This window comes from Atractosteus spatula, chromosome 25 (genome assembly GCF_055471065.1).
Source record: "Atractosteus spatula isolate fAtrSpa1 chromosome 25, fAtrSpa1.hap1, whole genome shotgun sequence".
In the NCBI taxonomy this organism is placed as follows: domain Eukaryota; kingdom Metazoa; phylum Chordata; class Actinopteri; order Semionotiformes; family Lepisosteidae; genus Atractosteus; species Atractosteus spatula.
Window position 1 is genome coordinate 12,811,827 of NC_142730.1, and position 24,270 is coordinate 12,836,096.

Here is a 24,270-nt window from a genome sequence, read left to right on the forward strand (position 1 = left end):
TGTCTGCTAGGTCTTTGCACACTATCAAACCCACTCCATTCATTTTTGTACTCTTTCCAGCGTAAAGAATCTTGTATCCCTCTCCTAGGTGTCTTGAGCTGTTTCCTTTCCACTTGGTTTCTTGCACACACAAGATCTCCACTTTTCTCCTTGCCATAGTTTCAACCAATTCTCTCCCTCTCCCTGTCATGGTACCAACATTCCAACTCCCCACTCTCATTGACTTAACATTCCTTCCAGGCCCCTTCACCTTGTTTCTTTTCTGTAGCCCCCACTCTACAGTTTTCCCCACAGTAGCATAATTTCCATTAGTACCCTGTTGGGACACAGCACTAATGGCGGCCGTTGTTAACCCAGGCCCCGACCGATCCGGTATGTGCTTTGTGTTCTTTGCAACCATGGTTTTGGCAATATGGTTTTACGCCCTTCCTGACACAACCCTTTTAGTCGCCTCTTACGACAGGCAGGGATACCCAGGAGGTATTCTGATCCCCCTCCCGTGGGAATTCTAAATCCATCGTATTTATTTAAAAACATACTCCTGGCCATCTAGTCTCATTTCAACGACTGTGCCCTTGTACCACACCTTCCTGTCTTTCTCATCAAAAGCAGGTCTAACTCTCTTTCCTAACAAGTGTTCTGGTTTAATTAACATAAGAATTCTTAATCTTTTCTTTTTAGAAACTTGTCTCACTTCTAACACAAGATATTTACAAAAACTTTCCCCTGGCAATCTGTCGACCTGAATACCTACAGTACCAATTTATCCAAAACTATTCTGACTATCTTAGAAGCCTTTGGTGCACGAACGCCCATGTTTGCTACTAAATCCCTATAAGCCTCTCTTACAGCATCACTATACTTTCCCTTTTGACACGTGCTAATATTGTGACTCCCTATCCTGTCTGTCTCTGTTTTCAAGCCTTTATATTCTCCCTGCCAGAACTGCACCTGCTCATTCAGGTCCCTCTCCCCATGTGCTAAATCTGCTTCAGAATCACATTTCCTTTTGTAATACGCAACCTTCTGTGATTCCTTTTATTGTATATCTAATATTTTGCAACTGTTCCTGCAATTCATCAGTACTCTTCTCTAGTTGTGCCTTTTCCTTCTCTAACTCACTTTTCTGCAGTTCATTCAAAATGACTGCCTGCTCACATTCCACAACTTTTTGCTCAAGTGTCCGAAGTTTACTATCCCTGCGTCTAAGCCTTTTTTTCACATTCCTAACACTTCCATGTCCTAACTTTTCATTTGCCTTGTGTAATTTTGAGAAAGCTTGAATTTCAGCTTCAGCCTTATAAAGCAGAAGTCCTCTATTTTTTTTCCTTCTCTATACTAGCTCTTTCATCATCTAGTTTCCTGCATTCCTTCAGTAATCTATGTACATTTTTAAACTGTGCTCCTAATAATAATAATAATAAACTTTATTTATAGAGCACCTTTCATACAGATAGCAGCTCAAAGTGCTTTACAAACCAAGCGTAAAAATAAAATCTTAAAATTAAGAGATATACTTTTAGTTGTAAAGGAAAACACGGTAATACAGTAAAGCAACATAAATGTCAATTTATACTTAAAAAAGAAATAGAAATTAGGAAGGTCGTAATAGAATAAGAACAATAAAAGATAAATAAAAAAGAAAGATAAATAGAAAGAACAGAGAACCATTTTAACTAAAAGCTAAATTAAAAGATGTTTTCAAGTGTTTTTTAAAACAATGTACCGAGCTTGACTACCTGATAAAGAGCGGTAGTGAGTTCCATAATTTAGAAACATACAAACAAAAAGCAGCCTCTCCACTCTTTCTGTATTTCACATGTGGTATCTGCAGAAGGCCAGTATTTGCAGATCTCAGGTCACGTATAGGAACATATAAAGACAGACATTCAGTAAGGTACATAGGTGCTAGGCCGTTTAGAGCTTTAAAAGCAAGTAAAAGAACTTTAAAATCTATCCTAGAAAATACAGGTGACCAGTGAGGATCTTTCAAAACAAGAGTGATATGTGTTCTCTTTCTTCTTTTTGTTAGGATCTGTGCTGCTGCATTTTGAACAAGTTGGGATTTCTTGTTTTCTTGGGAAGCCCACTAAACAGAGCATTACAATAATCGATTCTACTGGTAACAAATGCATTGACACATTTAACACATGAAGCAAAAGAGCCCAATTTATCCTGCAAGAGTTCTTTCTGAATTTTAGTACCCAATATCAGTATTTCAGTCTTGTCTTGATTAACTGTAGAAAAGTTTGGGACATCTACTGAGAAATATCTAACACACAGCCGATTAGTCTGTTGACGGAGTTTTTATCTTCAGAAGGAATAGAGATATACAGTTGTATATCATCGTTGTAGCTATGAAATTGATCCCATGGTTCCTAATTACATTACCTAAAGGTAACATATAAAATGAAAAGAGCAGAGGTCCGAAAATGGAACCCTGCGGAACTCCACAAGAAATGTCAAAATGTTTTGCTGATTGATTTCCCAAAGCAACAAAAAATGATCTATTCTTCAAATAAGATTTAAACCAATTTTCAAGTCGGTTGATCAGAATCTTGTGATCAACTGTATCGAAAACTGTACTGAGATCAAGTAAAACCAAATTATGTTTATCGGCACTCAGTCTCAGGTCATTCACAACACGGACCAATGCCGTCTCTGTACTATGGTTAGACAAAAACCTGACTGAAGTTACTCAAAAAAATGTTAGAGACCAGATATTCTTTTAATTGAATAAAAACAACTTTCTCCAAAATTTTCTTAAAAAAAGGAAAGTTTGAAATAGGTCTAAAATTGCTAATAACACAATAATTCCAGCTGACAGAGAGCAATTTACAATAGTAAAAACATTATCTTGCACACAATCAAAAACCTTCTTAAAAAGAGTTGTAGGAACAGGTTCAAGATCACATGTGGAGGTTGTCTGTAACAGTTTTAAGTGTCTGAAGATTAATAACAGAGAAAAGATGTCATAACAGATGTAGGTGGCTGATCAGGACAATCGAGGAGACTCGTCGTGGTTGTCTGAGCTATATTCTGTCTAATCAGTTATTTTATCTTGGAAATGAATTGCAAACATCTTCACATTTTGTAGAAGATACATCATAAGAAAAAATACGAGAAAAACTAGGGTTTATTAAACTGTCTATAGTTGGGAAAAAAGTACTTTAGTATTATCTTTGTGTTTGTTAATTACATTAGAGAAGTACAACTGTCTTGCCCTTTTTATGGAAGTATTGTAGGTGGAAATCTGTTCTCTCAGAATGTCATAATGAACCTGCAGTTTAGGTTTTCTCAATAAGCGTTCTGATTTGTGACAATTTCTCTTAACCTGAAGTATCTCCTCATTCATCCAAAGAGTGTTATGAGTGAGTGTGATTTTCTTAAGTTTCCTTAAGTTTCAGAGCATGAACCAGATCGTTACAAGAGGGAGATGACACTGTGCGTGAAACATTATTTAAAATGTTTTTAAACTTCTCAGCTGTTGTTTAGTTCATGTAGCATTTCTTAACATAAGATTCATATACTGTACATTCTTCCTAACTTGTAAATTAACTTGAAAGAATACACAAAGATGGTCACATATCAGTACATCAGATATTAGTAATAGACATTTAATTTTTATTATAAAAATAAGATTTACTGTGTGTTAGATACATGGCACATTAAGGATTCACTGTGCCACGTGGCAGTTTAGCAGAGTAATGCTGTCCTGCACCTGAACATCTGCAAAGATGAAAAGGTGTTGGGCAATACCTTTCGATCTGCTGTAGTGCTCTTTGTGGCAGCCTGAGCATTCTGAGTGACCGGACCTGCAAGAGCTGATTATTAAAGGTGACGTCTTGGCAAGGTGACAGAAGCCTGTCAAAGGTTCTTCATGCGCCGCCCAGCTTTCCAATAGAATTTCAAAGGGGAACTGCAGTCCCAGTTTCTCAGACCTGTTTGTAAATCTCTGTAGCAAAATGAAATGATTAACGGCATAGAAAACATTGACAAATATCGAATTAACCACAAGATCATGAACGTTTTGAAAGTTCTGTAAGTTGCCATATTGTCACAAACCCCTGTTCTCTCCACAGGGAGAGCGAGAGTTCTTATGAATTGCGCCGTGAAGCGGCCCTTCCTGCTCACTAGTCACTATAATGATACATGTACTGTGATGTACGAGTGAATACGTACAGGTTGTGCTGCAGGTATTTGACCACAGAAAGTTTCCAGTGTGATCTGCATTCAGAATTAACAAGTAACTTCAATTTATCAGCAAGACTGTCTTGATTTCGAGAGCAATATTTCTGTTGGATTAAAAGAGATGTACTCACAAGCCTGCTATTTTGCAATGAATCGCAGACGTTGGGCATTCCTGGAAATTTTGTCTATTTTGTGATGTACACAGTAACTTGTAAAGCCTCCAGTTTACATCTGACTTTTATTGTGGTTTGAAATACACTCATCAATGCTGATAGTTTCTAAGCTCTAAATATAAAAATGTGTTACAGTTCCCCTTTAAAGGAATACCAGAGATCGATGGTATAATGTTTACTTTCCATTCATATGTTGTCAGTTTCTAGAATAACATATCTCAGCAGTCAGTGACTTTCTGAAGAAGGTAGAACCACAGGTAGACGGTATTGAGCACATCTACCACTGCGCTCAGTGTGTTCGAGAGCAGCTGCAGACACACAGGGGAGGCAATCAGGTCCACAGCAGAATGAGCAAACACACCCACACACCACACTGGGCAGCTGAAATTACTGCACAGCTATGAGGACTGACAACGATTCTCTCACACTACAGCATGACAGGACCACCTCAACAAGAGAAGAGAGATTATTCTCTTGAATCCACAGCAACCTAGGAGAGGAAGCACAAGACAGCTGTCACTGCACTTGAATGACATGACATTATCCAACAGAGGAAGAAGATCCCTTTTCCTCTCTGTGCCCTCTCCCTCTCACTGTGTGTGTTATCAATCCCCTCTTTCACTACATACCACAATCAGCCCATCCTGCCACTGTTTCAGGGGAATCTTTCCCTCTGGAAATTCTGAAACACAACACACAAAAAACTCAGCACTTGGATAGGGGCTGCAGCAGCTCAGAGCTTATTAAGGGGAAATAGCTGTACAGATGCAGCCATTCAAAATGCGCGGTAAAAACCCGCGGTATGGTAACCTACCCACAAGCCACCGCAGGGCACCGGAGGGCACCGCGGTAAGTGATTGTCTGGCCAAAATGACCGACAGGGGCACTCGTGGTGCATTGGTTGGTAGTGAAAAGATTTAATCATTTAATGGCTTTACTGTGCACATTTTAATCTGCTTAGTTTTGAATATTTATATGGAATTTTACCATTAAAGGCAAATTTTAGTAGCTGAGCATAAAAAGAAGAGGAGCATAACGCATCTGAAGGTCATAAACGATATTAATTTAGGAACATAAACATTACTGTATGTACATAAACTGTACTGTGTATGGCTGGTCTTGATAGTTTAAAGAAAAAATACACGCCAGTCTTCCATTTCTCCCTAAACATTTTAAGCATGAAATTTTTATGAAACGGTACCCAAATATGCGATTGCTGTATAGAATGAATTTTAATTTTAAAAAATTATTTAACACGAAAATTAAGCTGTTTACATCTTCCGCCTGAGAACAGTCACCCGTTGCTATCCAACGCAGAAACACAGCCACTAACTAGCAAAGAGAGGACATTAGCTAGCCAATATGATAAAGAAATAAATGATTATTTTGTTTATTTCTTTTGCACATTTATTTGAACATTTCCATCGATTGTACAAGCACTTGGAAACTGTCCAATCCCTAGTTCATCAGGCATTTTCTTTTACGCTGCAGGCATTCTCCCGGTCTGGCGCCGGTCTGTGTCTTCTAGGTTATAATGCCAGCGAACTCTTGTTTTTATGTCCACTATAACAGACAATCTCCTTTGCTTTTAACCGAGCGTTTAATAATTTCCTAAAATGAAAATGATTTACTTTATTTCCCTCACGGGATCAATAAAAGTATCTATCATCTGTCTGAACTATGGGACAGAATTCTGGGGTCTCCCCATACCAGAGATTATGGTAGGGCTTCAGAATGGTGATTGGCTGACACCATCTGACACCCCTCTGATTGGAGAAAAAAGACGTGCTGGTTTGCTATACATACAGTACTGTACCAGGAAGAGGATTTCTTTCTATTCGAAACGTGTATTTTAAAAGTTTAAGAAGTAAAAACCTTACAGCGTACACATATTTCTAAACTGATCAGGATCGTTATCTTTGTCTTATGCATAATAATGTTCACCGCTCTGTCCAGCAAATTAATAATAAACTTTATTTTATATAGCGTTTTAAACGAATAAGTCATTAGATTGCTCATAAACCTAATCACTTATTCTACATAAACACAGCGTAATTGCTCTCTGAAAATGCTTTTTCTTTTTATTTAGGCTCAGATTTCAACTATAGATCGTATTATTAATAACCATAATAACAACCAACCAACAAAAACAACCATATAAACATAATACCAACCAAAAAGATAGATAACAACCACAATACAAAATCAAATATATCAAACCATTATACTCTCACAAATTCCTGCAATTATCATAATCCCGCCCCTTATGCAAAACCAAACCGTCCTCCCATCCCAGTTTATCCTCTTTATCATAAACAAAATCCACCTCAATTTTCAACATAAAGCATTACACAAAATCAATACCTCAACACTCCATACTCAACAACGATAATTCACAAACAGCCAGAACATGTAACTCCACATTCCCAAACAGACCTCATTTCCATAGCCCCGCCCCTTATGCAAAGCAAAAACATCCCTCCCCTGTTCTCTCTCTCCCCTGGCGTTTGTAATCGTTTTTATTTTCAAATAAATTTTAGCAAAGTCATGTATTTTAATATTTCTATATTTATGTCTTGATTTAGTGGTTTCATTAGTGACAAAGGCTAAACTTTCTTGGAAAAATGTCTTTTATGTAAACCATGTTTGCTATTAATTCATTCAGGGCTAAAATATGTTCATTGTCTTCCAATGAAAGAAGGGTTCCTTTCGCCGTAGTCGGGTTGACATTAGAAGCTTGCCACGCCCAGACTGTTACACCAACGCATTGGCATGTTAAAGCGATTTCATTAAGGAGCCTAGCTTTCTTAACTAGTAAGTACTGTACTTCCTACTTTGAAAATACCTGTGAAACCAGTTTAATTCGTCACAGCCAGCACTCCCGCACAGAGGGGGGTTGTACTTGCAGTGTATGCAGTAGATGGGAAAGCCAGAGCCGACCGCTACGCCGCCCACGTGTTATGCTCTTCGTTAATGTCTAAGCCGGAACACATCATTATATCTCATTTTGTATTTCTTAAAAAAAAAAATCGTTTGCCCAGCCTAACAGTATTGTTGTTATTGTTTTTAACCTGTAAAGCGCTTTGAGGAGCCACCTTTAAAGGTGCCATATACAATAAAGTTCATTATTATTACTATTGTTAATTTGCTGGACAGAGAGGTGAACATTATTACACAGAAGACAAAGATAGCGATTTACGTTGCATTGTGCATTGTGCTGCTGTAATACAGTTTTAAATAATTAAAAGTCTAAACAGTATCAGCTTTATTTATGGGTTTTAAATAAAGGCGATTTAAATGCGATTTAAATCAATATAAATGTTTATATTGTAACGCCTAGGTGACTATTCATTGTTATTAAAATGACTTAAATTCGATCATGTTGTGATATTTAGAAATATAAATTTGTTTGGTGCGAGTGAGGTTTTAATTAATCTCTGACTCAGGAAACGTTTCATTTTTTCAAAGAAATGTTTGTTAAAAAAAATTCATTGTTTCAGTGGGATTCGATCACAGACCGTGTGAGGTGGGAGTCAGGAACCTAACCCACAGCGCCACCGGCAACATCACGTGCAGAGTGCTGAAAAAGCACTACAGAAACATTATCAACAGACAATGTACAGCGTGTACTATTCTTGTGTTGCGGCACATGAATATAATTATATCGTTATTAATTTCTTTAGATACGCGATTCCATATTATATTCCCTTTTAATCAAATTCTAAAAGTATGCTTGTTGACTCCGGTATCACGTTAGTTAAAGACTTCGATGCTTAAAATGTTTAGGGAGAAATGGAATACTGGTGTGGATGTTTTCTTTAAAGAAACGAGACCAGCCATATACTGTATGTTTAAGTTCCAAAATTAATATCGTTTATGGCCTTCACACACGTTGCAGTATGCTCCTATTCTTTTTATGCTCAGGCACTAAGATTTCCCTTCAGTGGTAAAATTCCATATAAATATTCAATACTTAAATAGGCACAGTTAAGACATTAAATATACATATACATACTGTATACAGTACAGTTTGCATACGGTAATATGTTTATGTTCCTAAATCAATCTCTTTTATGAGCATGTGAAAGGCATGGTGAATCGATTCTCAAAAATTACTGTACTTTGCATGATTGGAAACAAATGCGTGATTGCGAAATGCTGTGGTGTTACTTTTACAAAGACGGTCAATGAAAAAAAGAATGTGGACCAGGGCAATACTTTCAGTTTACACTTACAGCTTGTCCAAGGTCATTCATTATTAATACTATTAGTAATATCTTCGTTAAAGACTTTGATGGCGACAGCTCAAACATGAGAGGTTGAGCTTTATTAGCTCCACCTTGCGGAAATTCCGGATACTATTATTTTGCTTGCGGTATTATAGGAGAATTTACGGTAACTAGCGGTATTTACCGGTAACTCGCGGTAGGCTGCGTACAGCGCACCGGAAAATAATGCAGTATCGCCCGCGTATTTTGAATGGCTGCATCTGTAACTGAACATAAAAAAACACAGATGAGTGACATTATGGACATCCTGGTGTTGATAAATGCAAATCCCCCATCTGATGTGCTGTATTCTGTACAGTTCTGGACAATGGGATGGAGATCTGCTCAGGTACCTTATAGTACTCAGGTGCCATAAGGACAAAACCTGTGCTCTGAAGAAGTAACACTGAATAAGAATAACACTGATTCTAATGCAACACTGAAAGATTCCAAATCTGATTAATCCTCTCAGACATATCTCTTGGCAGATCTGTCCTGTTGTGCTGTGGGGTACCTGAGCGAGCCTGGCCAGGGGCGGGATGAGAGGCTCCCAGACGCTGGGAAGCTGGGGGTGGATCACTGGGCCCAGGGACTGCAGGAGGCTCAGGCACTCACTCCCACCTCTGTGCGGCTGAGAAGCTCCAAGCTGGCAAGCAGATGTCAGCCCAGAACTTCAGCTCGGACCTGCACATCACTGCTGGGTATCAGTGTGCACGGCTCTCTAACTGCTGTCTGCACTGAATACTGAATCACTGGCTTCACTGATGCACTTTTTCCCCCAGTTCACACTGGATCAAGAAAGGAATCACCCCCACTGGCCCAGTCTTCCCACTGTGGCTGGCTGTGGGTGGAGAAGCTGTGCACTACTGTTCAAGTCTTACGTTAGGGGGCCTTGTGTGCTCTGCTAGCTGAGGCCTCACTTACCAGAAGTCTCACCATGAAGATGTCCGGTGAGGCCAGGAAATCTGAAACACAGACACATTGACATCAAAAGGGAGCACATTAAACCCAACTAGACTCTACGCATCCAGTTTCTGGAAATAAGAACTTTAAGAAATAAGTGGCAACATGACCACTTTATTACACTGACTCTCCCCACATAGAGAGAATCTGTTCTCTAAATGATGTGGCATACTTTCTGTAACCCGAGGAAATCTCAGGTGTCTCAATGCATTTTGATAAAAATTCAAGATTTAGATGAAACTCAAGACTGGGCGAACACCCAGAGGAGGAAATTTCACGTAGTCAACTGCAGGGCATTTCTGTGCTTTGTAAAGACAAATTATAAATCCTAAATGGGTAACACTGAGCTAGAAAAGGCTACCGATGAAAAAGACTTGAGTGTTAATGTTGCCACATCATTTCTGACCTCTAGATGATGTGGAGAAGCCAAAAATAGAAAAATTTGGAAGTACATTTCAGATCGAGTACAAGAGACACTTCTTCACCGAAATCATTGTGGGAGCATTGAACAAGGTACTCAAATTTGTAAATGAAGCCTCCTCTGGTTTCTAAGCTAATAACTAAAACAACTATTTTTTTAATGTGACACAACTATTCTTGTGTTACTGACCCCTGATATAGGCTGACCTGATACAGTTTTTTTCACAGTTAAGGATTTAAAATGCTTCAAAATTCAAAACTTGGAATTTTTATATACTCAAAGCTTTTCTTTAACTTGACCATTCAGCTATCAGTTTTAGAATTTGATGAAGTGAGGGACACCCTCTCCCTTGTGGCTCCACACAGTCCCAGAACCAATGAGCAAATTTGCTCTGGACTGGACTGCGACACTCCTTCTGATCCCCAATACTAACCAAGCTCATCAAAGTCAGACAGGAAAGGGGCTCATCTCCCTCTGCCTCCTGTGCAGCACACTGAGGTTCTGGCACAGTGTGTTCATAGCGATGCTATAACTCCTCCAGGTGAGGAACTTCAGCAGGTACGGCCACAGCATCTGGCACGAGCACAACAAAACACAGGCCACTCCAACCTCCAGCTTATCAACACATTTGCTGCAAAGCAGCGCCACTTTCTAAAGAAACACAGTGAAACAAGAAGAAAGGATAGAGGAAGAGAAAATAGACAGGCTTGGCAACAGTCTGCCTGAGCATCGAGCTGGAAGAGGTTTCCAGTCTCAGGTGACAGAGACTGTAAACAGAGGCACTTACTTCAGCCACACTGTCATCGGCACACCAGCAGGCCAGCACAGCCTCAAAGCTCTGCCTCACAGTGCTGCTGCTCACACTCTGCTCCGCCTGAACACACAGAAACACACACATTATCCCACTCGGTGTGGAGCAGGGACATGCTCATGCTGTGCAAGAAGAGGTAAAGGCAAACACTTGGGATGGACTGACAGTTCTCAGGGTGCTGCTCAACAGGAAGTCCAAGGTTTTATTTCATGTTCATTCAGGAACATTACTGACAAAGAACCGTAAACTGCAGCTCCATACCTGGGTGGTGTCGTCTGCAAGGGCACAGTTCTTCACTATGTACTCCAGAGCTAAGACTGTGCCCGCCAGCCCCAGATAGCCCTTCTGCCCCATTGCAATCAGGACCTACGACTCCAGATACTTCACCTGAGGACAGGAATCACAACACATTGTACCAGAGGACCAGTCTGCACACGCTGAGACACACAAACACCCTCACACCTTCCACACATCTCAGGAGTACTTCACACATTCCCAGACACAGCAGGATACAGAGCACAGACACATGGCAGCAGAGCGAGGCCAGATCACTGCAGCTCTGACTGTACCTGATTGCTGGGGTTGTGAAGGGATGCCACAAAGCTCATGAGGACATACTCCTTCAGGGCCTCCTTGACACAGACTGAAAAAACACACAACCCTGTGAGTGCAGCCCTGGTCCAAGCAGCTTGACCAGACGCAGCAGATGAAGAGGATGAAGTAGAGACTAGGAATCAGCTGTGTGTGATTATACACAAATGGCAAATCTTTAATTAATCATTTAAATATTAAATACTCTGCCTCCTTCTGTTATCTTGACACAGGTAGATTTCAGCTTGACTGGCTGAGCCACTTTCTGACACCCAGCCAACTGCTGTCTCAGACCAACATGAGTAACAACCCGCGTTTCTCGGGAGGATGATTTCGGAAAAACGGAGGAGATCAGCTCGAGTGTATTTTTGTTTAACATCAATATATTTGTGTGTAGTGAATTTCACTGGGTCAGCATTATTTTGATAGTAAGATTTCCATATGTTTTCCAAATTAATGTCTCCTTTTCCAAACCTTGGAAATCAGTCATTTTTAAGAAAAGCATACAGCACGTGTGTCAGGGATTGTGCTCTGCAAAAGGATGTATAGCCATCGTGAATTTTCACAGGATCCACAATGCAAGAGCAGGTATTCTTAAGACACCGACTGCTGCCTGTACCCAACACTAGCGGCTGAGTCTAGCAGTCCAACCTGGAGCTCTGGGCCCCTGGGATCCTGCAGAGGCGGTGGCAGCACATCCTCCACAAGCACACGAGTCAGGTGCTCTGCACTGCAGGGAGCTCTGGGCTGCAGCTACAGTGGGATAAGGAACAACAGGACACTGTTAGCAGCTCTTCCTCAAGACTCATCATGATGTAAACAGAGATGGAACTCTGACAAAAACTCAGTGTTACATCCTGCCAGTATATCAGTTTTAGAAAAATGAGTATAAGTTACATATGGCAATAAAGTTCAAGTTCAATTTGAGTTGTATTTGTTTCTCCTGGGAGCACTATTCAGGATCCTATTTGAAATCTTCTTGCCTCATCTCTAATGATGTTGACACTTTATAAACTTTATTATATTGGACATGATTATGCTGAATCAGATGTTTTGTTAATTGTTTTTTTTTTCAGTTCTATTGTAGAACAAGCACCATCATTAAAATAAATGGTAGGCAGTTTATGACCCCATGTGAAATCCATAGCTGTGATTTGAAATCAGGTATAGAATCAGGTCATTACGAAAAGGCTGTGGAGAAGACTAACTCCACATTCAACACAAAATGAAGCCCCTGAGCTGTCAACCTCTGAGAATCCAGAAGAATCCAGTGTGCTTTCTAATATGTACAGCAGCTCAGAAAGGTTCCATTCACTGCAGGGCGGCTCAGTTGTTTTTCACTTCATCTAGAAAGCTGATTTGAAGTCTTATGTCTCCAATCATATCAAAGCAGGTCTTTCATGGTCAGCCCACACTGGAACAGAAGTTCCACCACCACAAGCTTGAAGGTCTTTGCCTGAACACCTGCAGCACTGAACCGAAACTCACAAGTGAGTAAATGGAGATCCAAGACAGACTTTGAATCCCATGACTGTGGAACAGTCCTGTATGAGCTCCAGATTGAACCTCACGCGCTCGTCTCTTTTCAATCTGGACTGGCAGATCAACACTGAGAGAATCAGTGGGATGTCTGGCTTAAGACAAGGGTGACCTTCTACCTTAAACAGGGCAACAAGCAGCTACAACAACGCATCTAAGAAGATGGTGCCGTGTTAGTGGCAGCCTGCTACAGCAGCTCTGTGTCTTTTTGTTTCTTTCTGTTAGTTAGTGCTAGTTTGTTAGTGTTTTTTCTTCATACCCTTGCCGGCAACTAGATTTGCGATCACAACATGATGGATGCTAGGAAAGCTGAGATACTTTTTCTTGTTTTTTCTGATACTCGGACCTCTGTTTCTATCGGGTTGCAATGCCGATAGCTACAGAGGCATTGTCTACACGTGGGACCAGCTGATCGCGCTAACGCGTCCGGCTCTACTCACTGGAGAGAAGCCATCAGTAGCTGAGTAGGAGAAGCCGAGGCTGTAGGGCTGGTGCGACGCAAAAGGCAAAGAGAAGGAGATTTAAACCCTATCTTCCTTCGATCATCATGGGAAATGTGAGGTCCTTAGTGAACAAGATGGATGAACTGGGACCATTGGTGAGGAGCGAGGGAGTATAGAGAATGCAGTATCATGTGTTTCACCGAGACGTGGCTGCAGGAACTTATTCTGGACTCGAATGTTACCATCGGCGGCTTTCAGCCGGTGCGGGCGGACAGAAACACCGAGAGCGGTAAGAGGAAAGGAGGGGGCTCACTCTGCTTGTCAACAACAGATGGTGTAATCCTGGGCATATTCATGTTAAGGAGCATGTCTGTAACCCGGACACTGAACTGGTTGCCATAGGACTGTGTCCATACTATCTGCCGCGGGAGTTTACATGCGCCATCTTTGTTGTTGTTTACATTCCACCCACGGCGAACGCAGAGGCAGCATGTGACGTCATACACACAGTCACAGCCAGGCTACAAACAAAGCACCCTAGCGCTTTTATAGCTATTTCAGGGGACTTAAACCACGTCTCTATTTCCATCACTTTGCCTGCTTTCCACCAGTTTGTTAAGTGCCCTACCAGAGAAAACAAAACACTGGACTTATTATATGCCAATGCTAAGGATGAATATAGTTCCACAGCCCTTCCCCCCTTGGCAGATCAGATCACAACCTTGTCTTGCTTACACCACTATACACGCCTATTGTCCAGCGCCAACCTGCGGGCATTAGGACTGTGAGGAGATGGTCTTAGGAGGCTATGGAGGATCTACGTGGTGGTCTGGAGGCTACCAACTGGGATGTGCTGTGCGAACCACATGGGGACGACTTAGACAACATGGTGGACTGTGTCACTGACTACATTAACTTCTGTGTACACAACACCATCCCCACCAAAGACGTACACTGCTTTTCCAATAACAAACCCTTGATCACCAGCGACCTGAAGGCTCTTCTGAATGACAAGAAGAGAGCTTTTAGGAGGGGGGATAAGGAAGAGGTCAAACGTGTACAGAGGGAACTAAAGCAGAAGCAAAAGAGAGAACAAGGACGCCTACAGGAGGAAGGTAGAGGACAAGCTGCTAAGGAATAGGGTGAGGGACGTATGGAGCTGCATGAGAGAGATCACTGGCTTCACAGGCTGGGGGTGCAACGGAGGGGAACCTGGAGATGCCCAACGAGTTGAACCAGTTTTTAACAGGTTTGATTCAGGGCCCTCTGTGGCTCAACACCCATCCCCTCACAGCCACATGCTCCCTAAGCCTTCACAGCTGCGACTGCCCAACACCTCCTCCATCCCCCCACAATCATGGCCGCCTACAGCTACAACCCCCGACAGCTACTCACCCCCCCATCCCCCACAGCTGCTACTCTCCAACACCTCCGCCATTAACACCTGCAGCACCTACAGTGCTATGAGCACCATCCCCCAGGCAAGGCTGACCATCACGGCTGACCAGGTGAAGAGGGAGCTGAAGAGGCTGCACCAGGGTAAGGCCACAGGACCAGATGACGTCTGTCCCAGAGTTTTGAGGGCAAAGAGTCCCTGTGCTCTGGAAGACATCATGCCTGGTCCCGGTACCAAAGAAAGGGTGCCCCTCTGTCCTCAATGACTATAGACCAGTAGAGCTGACTTCTCACGTCATGAAGACACTGGAGAGGCTGGTCTTGTCCCACCTGAGATCTCTAGTTAGTTTATCACTGGACACCCTAGAGTTCGCTTACCAGCCCAGTTTTGGTGTGGAGGATACAATCATCTACATGCTGCTACTAAGGGCCTACTCACACCTGGACAAGGCTGGCAGCACTGTAAGGATTATGTTTTTTGACTTCTCCAGTGCCTTCAATACTATCCAGCCCTTACTTCTAAGGAGGAAGCTGAAGGAGATACAAGTCGGTGCCTCCATGATCTTGTGGATCACTGACTATCTGACAGGCAGACCACAGTCTGTGAGACTTCAGAACTGTGTGTCTGAACAGGTAGTGAGTAACACAGGGGCTCCTCAGGGGACAGTTCTTTCTCCGTTCCTCTTCACCCTCTATACTTCAGACTTTAAATACAACTCAGAGTCATGCCACCTGCAGAAGTTCTCAGATGTGCTGCAATTGTGCAATTGTGGTGTAGGCATACTCTTATTGTGAGGGTTAGCAGAATTCAAAAGGTGTATATTCAGTCATGAAGAGTTACAAACCAAGAGGGACATACGTTCAGTATATCATTCATTGAGACTGTTTCGTAAATGAACCTGGATTACAACTTCTACACTAGATACTCAAAAGCAAGTACATCACTCATAGGAATTAAATTGATATAATCTCAGGTTGAGGTAACAATTGAATTCTCGAGCTGTAATGCAGAATGTTGAATACTCATCCAATCTGTGTGGATTCAGATCTCCCGCGGACACAACCAGTGGCAGGCTTGTTGCTGTGTCCAATCGGCGTTCTCTGGCTTGGTGCCAGGCAGCGCTGGTTCAGCGAGAGAGAAGTGGGAGAGATTTGTGCTGCGGTGCGCTGCTGATGCTCTCTGAAGACCGGCTAGTTAGTGTTGGCTGAAACTAGCAGAGTTTGTGCACAGGAGAAAAGTGACTGTGGGTCCAAGCAGGTCACACTCTTTAGACAGGAAGAAGACTGGTTCGTTCCTGATGTAGCGTGAGTCCTGAATCCACAGATTCAGCTGTCCACAGTTCCGACCTTAGTTCACTTGTTGATCAGGTGAGCTTTCGCGGTTGGTTCACGAGGCTTGCTGCTGGGCTAACCTCGGGTGGATCCTTTGGTTACGCGCTGGCAACCTCCGTTCTTGACTCTTACAACAAAGTGAAGTTCTGACTCTCGGACACACTGGCCGTTACGTGGTGGTCCGAGCTGAGTCTGAGAATGTCCAGGAGGCGCCCCGAGGAAGCCCTGTGCTGCCTGTTTTACCTGGAGGAACTACGGTCGTTCATTGGTTGAAAGTTCTGTGGGCATTCGAGACCCACGTGGGGTTAACCTGTCCTACCAGTTCCTGATTGGCTGAGGATGGGTAACAATGCACTCTGACCTTAGGGTTGTAAACAACTTTGAATAAGACTCTCCCAGACAGTAAGGCGCAAGAGATGACCATTTATTAGGGTTGCTGGAGAATCTCAGCTTTGGGAGTTGTTCCTTATCAGGACACTCTATCGGCTAGAAAAACACTTTAAATGTGAACCAACTGGAATGGCCTCTCTGTATCCAGCACCAATGAGATGAAGGAGAGAGGGACTGGCAAGGGAGCAGCAAACTTAATTTCCGTATTTTAATAAGCCTTGCCGCTACAGTGGGATGTATCAAGAGTGGGCAGGAGGAAGAGTGCAGAGGAAGAGGTCAGCAGCTTTGTGGAGTGGTGTGGGGAGAACCACCTGCAATTGAATGTAACAAAGACGAAGGAACTGGTGGTAGATTTCAGGAGGAAAAGCGTCAAACATACTCCTGTCTACATCCACGGGAGTGGCGTGGAGAGGGTGGACTCGTACAATTACCTGGGAGTGCACATTGATGATGGAATGGTCGAAGAACATCAAGGCTATCTACAAGAAGGGCCAGAGCTGACTTTACTTCTTGAGGAGGCTCAGGTCCTTCAATGTATGTAGTAAGATGCTACATATGTTCTATCAGTTGATAGGCGAGCTCCATTTTCTACGCAGCAGTATGCTGGGGCTCTGGGATTAGAGCAGGGGATTCTAAAAGGCTGAACAAGCTCATCAGGAGAGCAAGCTCTGTCATTGGGTCTGATCTGGACCCCCTGGAGGTAGTGGCCAAGAGGAGGATGGTGTCCAAACTAGAGGCCATCATGGACAACGTCTCCCATCCCCTCTATGACAGGCTTGTAGAAATGAAGAGCACGTTCAGCAATAGACTGATTCATCCACGGTGCGACAGGGAGCGCTAGAGGAGGTCATTCTTGCCTTCTCCCATAAGACTGTACAACGCATCCACTGTGTGTCTGGGCAGAGGCAACATTGACAGGGACCTGTTTCTGGACTGAACAGTAAACTGATACAGCTGTTCTTTTTCTTTTTCCCGTTTAAAACCGTTTTTTGGGCAATATATGCCAGGGACCTGTGCAATACATTTATATTCATATTTATATTGTACAATACGACTTTTTTGTGTACTGTTCTGTTCTTTGTGTGTTCTGGACTGTGAGTAACTCTTCATAGTGCACTTCTCACTGTACTGATTGTACTGTATGTATTGTATTATTATTATTGTATCATTCGTTACACTGTTGCTGTGTTGTCTGTGTTAAGCTGCTGTTGCACTGCAATTTCTCTCATGGGATCAATAAAGTATCAATCTATCTACTTCCTTTGAATGTCCACACTTTCTCCAACTGCAATTTTTTAATCATTGACTTAACTTTTTATATACATGTAAACTACTTTGAAAAGCCAGGATGCCATTCTAAATCGGTAGTAAACTGGTCCCTGTCTTGGAATTTTAACAAAGACGAGCCAGGAGAGGTGTTCTCATTCACTCAGTAAGGCATTTATTCATATTGCGCAATAGGGAAAAACAGCAACCACCAGTCTGTGCAGCAAGTGAGAGCTGATTTTCAAAGTAAAATAGGAAAAGGTCCATTATTTTATACACTTAGCTGATGCAACACCTCAACTTGTTTACTTCATTATGGTTGGTTAGTAAAACAAAGACAGGCGAGACAGTAATTTTCCAGTCCTTATAGGTCTTAGCCTTAGGACAGAGAAGACAGCTACAGGTACGTGCAGTTACGCATCGCCTTTTTGCTGGGACAGAGATAAACATACTCTTAGAACATCCCATGGCCTTGACTCGCTGGGTACAATCACAGTTTGTTCTAAGAATCCCGCTGCTTTTACAACACAGCTCTGCCCGTAAACGGACATATTTAGGATAAAACACTTTTTTTCAGTAACTTTCCATTACATCCCATAGAGAAAATCCACATGGAAGACATGCAAGCTCCACACAGCAGGAAATTCAGTTGGACATCAACCTCAGGAACTGTGAGGCTGCAGTCCTAAAATCCACACCACTGTGCTGTCCAAATGGTCACTCTTGAATTAGGTGCTTTAAGAGCTACAGTATCATTAATTCCCCATTCTGAATGCAGGAACTTGTGCTTTCATAGATTTTAATTATCACTAATCCTCTCCCACATGACATTAACTGAGAAAACAAGACTGGACTTGGAATATTTCAATCTGGGGCCCAGATATTTTCCTCTAAGTGCTCAGAAAAATGTAATCTTTAATCTGGGAGATAAAATCTGAAATGACAAAAAATATCTCATGACAAAGAGTAAGAGTAACCAAATATTCAGCTTTGCAATGAAACTATTTGTCTCATTATCTAATTTAGACCACCCCTGACCTGCACTACTGGAGGATGTCACTGCTGGTATTAGTACTAATCCAGCTCATGACTATCTGAAGGACTGGGCTTCAATTTCAGTTTTTGTCGCCATGATTCCTACACTCTGTGTGTAGGAGCTGAAGCCCAGGAGTCTTGAGTATATAAAGGCCACTGGGGGGGCTTATACTATACATGAGGTTTGTGTGATCATTCATCAACATGGAAGGGAGAGGTTGTGTGTTGTGTTTGCTTGTGGGATTCTTTCTAGGTAAGGTTTGGGTTTATTGCTTTGACTAAAAGGAGCAGCACAAAGGCAGATGGGAGGATTAACTGCATGCTGCTAGTATTTAAGGATTTCAGTATAGTTATTTGATCTTGAGTATAGATGGAACAGGAAACCTGTTTGCAAGAGGGAATTCTTTTCCTTCCTACAAAAAAGGCGCCCTGGAAGACATACTATTCCGTACAGTTGTTGAACACATTCCATTCTGAAGCACAGGTGAGCTGTGTATTGGGCCGAGTGTAGTTTACTTTCTGCCATAAACCCTCAGATGGAGGAGGTGGATAGAAATGCCCAAGTTACAACACCCAGCTCTACTTGGGAGCCTCGTTGACTAACGGCCGAGTAACTCCTGAGTAACAGGGCTCTATGCAGCTTATGTTTGAAAACAATGCTCCTTTGCTACTTGTTATGATCCCCGCTTCCCTGTTGCGTAGACCACGCTGAATTAGGCAACCTACGGGATCACTAATTCACCACCACACCACCATCTCATTATACACTGAAGCACAGTCTTCCCTGACCTCCTTGCTCGGTGTACATGTGAGCTTTATTATTGCTTTTCGCTCGTCTCGTTTACACCTCTTCGGCTTGGAACTGCTTGTCTCTGTTGGACCTGCGGCTTCTGGATTGCGGAAAGTACACTCCTCGGTTTCGGACTCCTGGCTTTCTGCTTTGAACGACGGCTCTCGGATTACAGCTTTGATTTAGGATTACTGGCTTCCCCGTCTGATTTAGTTTTTTCGAATTGCGGAAAAGATCGGTTGCAGGATTATTTTCCAGTTCCCGCATTTATATTTTATAATATAAAATATTATATTTTATATTTTATAGTTTATATTTTAGTTTCGGTTTTATTAGCCGGACTCGTAACACTACTTTGAATTGGAATTGAATGAACTGAGTCTTTATGACATCTGTTGTTAAGTTTCTTTAATGGTCTTCATCCTCCCTCTGCCTAATTAATTCAGACTGAGACCGGTGAGGTGTCTGCTGTAGATGAGGCTGCAGTAACATGGGGGATGGGAGATGGGTGTGTCTTTATTAATTATCAATCACATGGGAGACTCCTGGGAAAAAACTATAGTTGCTGCTGGAAGAGGTGTTAGTGGGGCCAGTAGGGGGCGCTCACCCTGCGGTCTGTGTGGGTCCTAATGCCCCAGAATAGTGACAGAGACGCTATACTGTAAAAAGGTGCCGTTCTTCGGATGAGACGTAAAAGTGAGATCCTGACACTCTGTGGTCATTAAAAATCCCAGAGTGTTTCTCGAAAAGAGTAGGGGTGTTACCCCTGTGTCCTGGCCAAATTTCTCCCTGGCCTTTACCCATCATGGGCTCCTAATAATCCCCATCTCTGAACTGGCTTCATCACTCTGTTCTCCTCCCCACTGAGAGCTGGTGTGTGGGGAGGACTGGTGCATCATCCAGATTGGGCTGCACACTGGTGGTGGTGGAGGGGATCCCCATTACCTGTAAAGCACTTTGAGTGGAGTGTCCAGAAATATATATATATATTTATTTATTTATAAGTGTAAGCAATTATTATTATTATTATTATTATTATTATTATTATTATTATAGGCTAGGCTGAAGTAGTACAGTAGGTCTTCAGTCTGGATATGAATCCTGAAATATGGGGTGAGAGACTGTTCCATAAGATAGGGGTCCTGTACCTAAAGGCTTTACAGCCAACTGTTATTTTATTAATTCGTGGAATATGAAGATGGCCTGCGTTCTGTGAACTAAGCAGGCGATTTGGGTGTTAACATTAATAAGTCCATTAGATAGACAGGTGCCTGACTTCTGAGAGCCTTGTAAGTAAGTAGAAGTCCGCCCTGTAGCTGACAGGAAGCCAATGAAGAGAGCTAAGTATGGGGGTTATATAGTCGTACTTTCTGCTCCTAGTAACGATTCTAGCTGCTGCATTCTGAATTCGCTGTAAGGTGTTGAAAGTGCGATAGGTGCTTCCTGATAGTAGGGCATTTCAGTAGTCTAACCTGCTGTTACAAGAGCATGTATGAATTTCTTTGTCTTGAGTGGAGAGAAACTACCTTAGTTTTGCAATATTTCTTAATTATAGGAAGCATGTTTTAGATACTGTTTTAACATGAGAGATAAATGAGAGCCTTGTGTCTAATATGACGCCCAGGTTACATGCAGAGTCTTTGAGGCAAATTCTTAAATCCTCTGAGTTAAGTGCTGAAGTTATAGTAGTCCTGTCAGTATTGTTGCCTCCAAACAATAGAATCTCAGTTGAGTAACAAAAAGTTTTCACACATCTGTCTTTATTTCATTAATGCAGTTAACTAAAGTGATAATAGAAGAGTTGCCATTTGGTGTAAATGAAATGTATATTTGAGTGTCACCAGAATATGAATGAAAGTTAATATAATCTTTTCGTATTTTCCTACCTAGCGGCAGCTTGCAGAGAGAGAACCATACTGGTCCCAGCACTGATCCCTGTGGTACCCCAAATTGAACTGGTGACATTAACGAAGCAGTACAATTTTTAGGCATTTGAACATAATGAAAACGATGAGTTAAATATGAAGTAAACCACTTAAAGACGGTTCCACATAAGCCAACCTCAGACTCAAGCCTGTGTATCAAAAGTTTGAGACAGACCTGTAGTTGTTAAGAACTTGTGGGTCCAAATTTGGCTTCTTAAGGAGCGGTCTAACAACTGCTACCTTAAATTGATCAGGTACAACTCCTGATGCAAGGGACATGTTCATCATACTAATTATAGGTCCTGCCAGTACTTAGAGGGAATCTTTGACTAGCTGAGTGGGGATGGGATCTACCGGGGGGTCTGTACACTAAAAGAATGTATGTAGATGATTCAGGAGCTATTTTAAGGAGCATTGTTTCAAATGTGTGAAAGTTATTAATAGTTTTTAATTCAATTCTCAGAGACTCACTGAAGATGACTGCTAGGCCACCTCCATGCCCTGAGCAACGAGCTTTCTACAAAAACGTTTTGCCATTAGGTGAGACTTCAACTACAGGAATAGTGTCAGTGGGTCAAAGCCAGGTTTCTGTTAGTAGGCACAGGTCAGAGTTGGTGTCAAGCACCATATCATTAACCAGAACTGATTTGTTGCCTAGTGAGCGAACATTTAACAGTGAGCATTTATATGGTAGTTTCATGTTTTAACTGATTTAGGTTTACCAGTGGAATGGAGATTAAATTGTCAACACAGGAGCCCCTAAAGGAACGTCTGAATTCTAATCTAGGTCTAGTGATAGTTGCAATACTCTGTCTATTCACACTCATATCTGGTTCTGGATAGTAATGTCATTGATGGGATGCCGTGTGGTAGAGAACCTGGGTCGGTACAGGAGGTGAACTAGAGCTGGGAGTACAGACAGCACACGATTTTAGATCACATGGCTGAGGCCTGGTTGGTGCTCTTAGTAGTCAAGGAAGCAGCTTCTCTGCTATTTTTGGGGATAGAATAAATGATCCCTTCTGGTTAAGCTGGAGACCATCCCGTTTATAAAAGCCATTCCCAAAAAATGTCCCAACTATTAATTAAGGTTATTCTTGTGTATGCACACCAAGTCTCTAACCAGCGATTTAGGGAGTACAGCCTACTATAGGGGACGTCCCCTCTGTATAGGATTGGTAAGGGACCAGACACAATTAAATTCCGACATTTTTCTTTGTGCTCTTTTGCACATAGAAATGAAGCTGCTCTAATACCCCTCGGATTGTTGGTACTTTATTAGTTCCAGTGTGAACAACCAAGGTGGAGACTTCATTGCTGGAAAATGTGTCTAGTTTCGCCTCAATGTCAGAAACTCAGGCCCCAGGGAGGCATTTTACAGAGACCACTGCTTTGTGATGGTTAGGATTTCTAACATTCCTGATTATCATGTCGCCAATTATGAGCACCTTATCTGCATCAACAGACGTGCTGCCTAAAGCAGAGAACCTGTTGCTTAGTCGGATTGGTGACTGGTGTGCAGGGGGTCTAGTCCTTGAGCTCTTAGACCCCTGTCTGCGACCCAGGGCTCGCGTGTGGTTGCTGCTGGTGCCGGCGCTGACCTGGAGACAGCTGGGCCAGGAGGGACTGCAGCCAATTCTGAAATGACTGAGTGCTCTGAAGGAGCTGAATCTATCCATCCCTCAATGTGGTTAACATCTAATAGTGTGCTAATGCGCCCCTCCAAAACATGAATTCTGTCCTCCTACTCTATTATTACTAAACATTTCTGGCATTTAAAATTATCAACACAGTGAAGACGTGAGCTGGATATGGCTTAATGCTTGTGACAAGTCAACGTGTTGCTCACAGGCCAGAAGCGACACTCATTAGGTACCACAGAACTCTCTTTTACCAACTTGTCGTGCTGGAATACAATCCACCTCTGCTAACTGGCAGAAAGGGGAAATAAAGGACGCAAGAAAATCTTGCACATCATTCAATTCATTTCTCCTGAGATCTGCACTCTGTAGTCATCTGGTGAATACAAAACACCCCAAAGTTAAGAGGCTTGAACTCCTTCCTGCTCAGACCGCATGTTCACACAGTAATAACTCGATCTGCCCAGGAGAAACAGCACTAGAACAATCCGATCCGTGTGACCGAGCCTCAGCACGTCCCTGCCTAGTCCAGTAAACAGCCATGACTCTTGAATCAGCAGTGAAAAAAGAAGCTCAGAAGGTGAGATGTTTTCTTTGCTTCATACTTGAGCTCTGAGCAAGTCACTAAAATTGGAATGCGCTCTTGACCGCCAAATGTTACGTCACAATCCTGCTGCCCCTATGTGACACATGCGCATAATCAGTGATTATAATCATTAATATTATTCATTGATTGAAAGTTATTACATAACGTTGTATTCTTCCTGCTCTTCCTACAAGCAAATGGTTCTCTTATTCCCTGTGTCAGTTGGAAAGTGTGTGAAGACAGAGCAGCGCTTCTTCTTTATGACATGACCTCAGACATGCGTCTCCCCACGATCACTTCCGACTGCGGCTTCCTCCCACTTTCCACAGACCTGCTACCTTGTCTTTCATGCTACACCATAACCATAACCTCTCCTGCGCCCCTCTGTCTCTCAAGTGTTATTCTGTCTCCTGCACTTCACTGCTCTGTATTCTGTACTTCTGTGTGAAACAGCTTGTTTCCAGCTCCTCCTGTCTGAACACTTGCAGACTGAAGACAGGAAAGCGCTTCA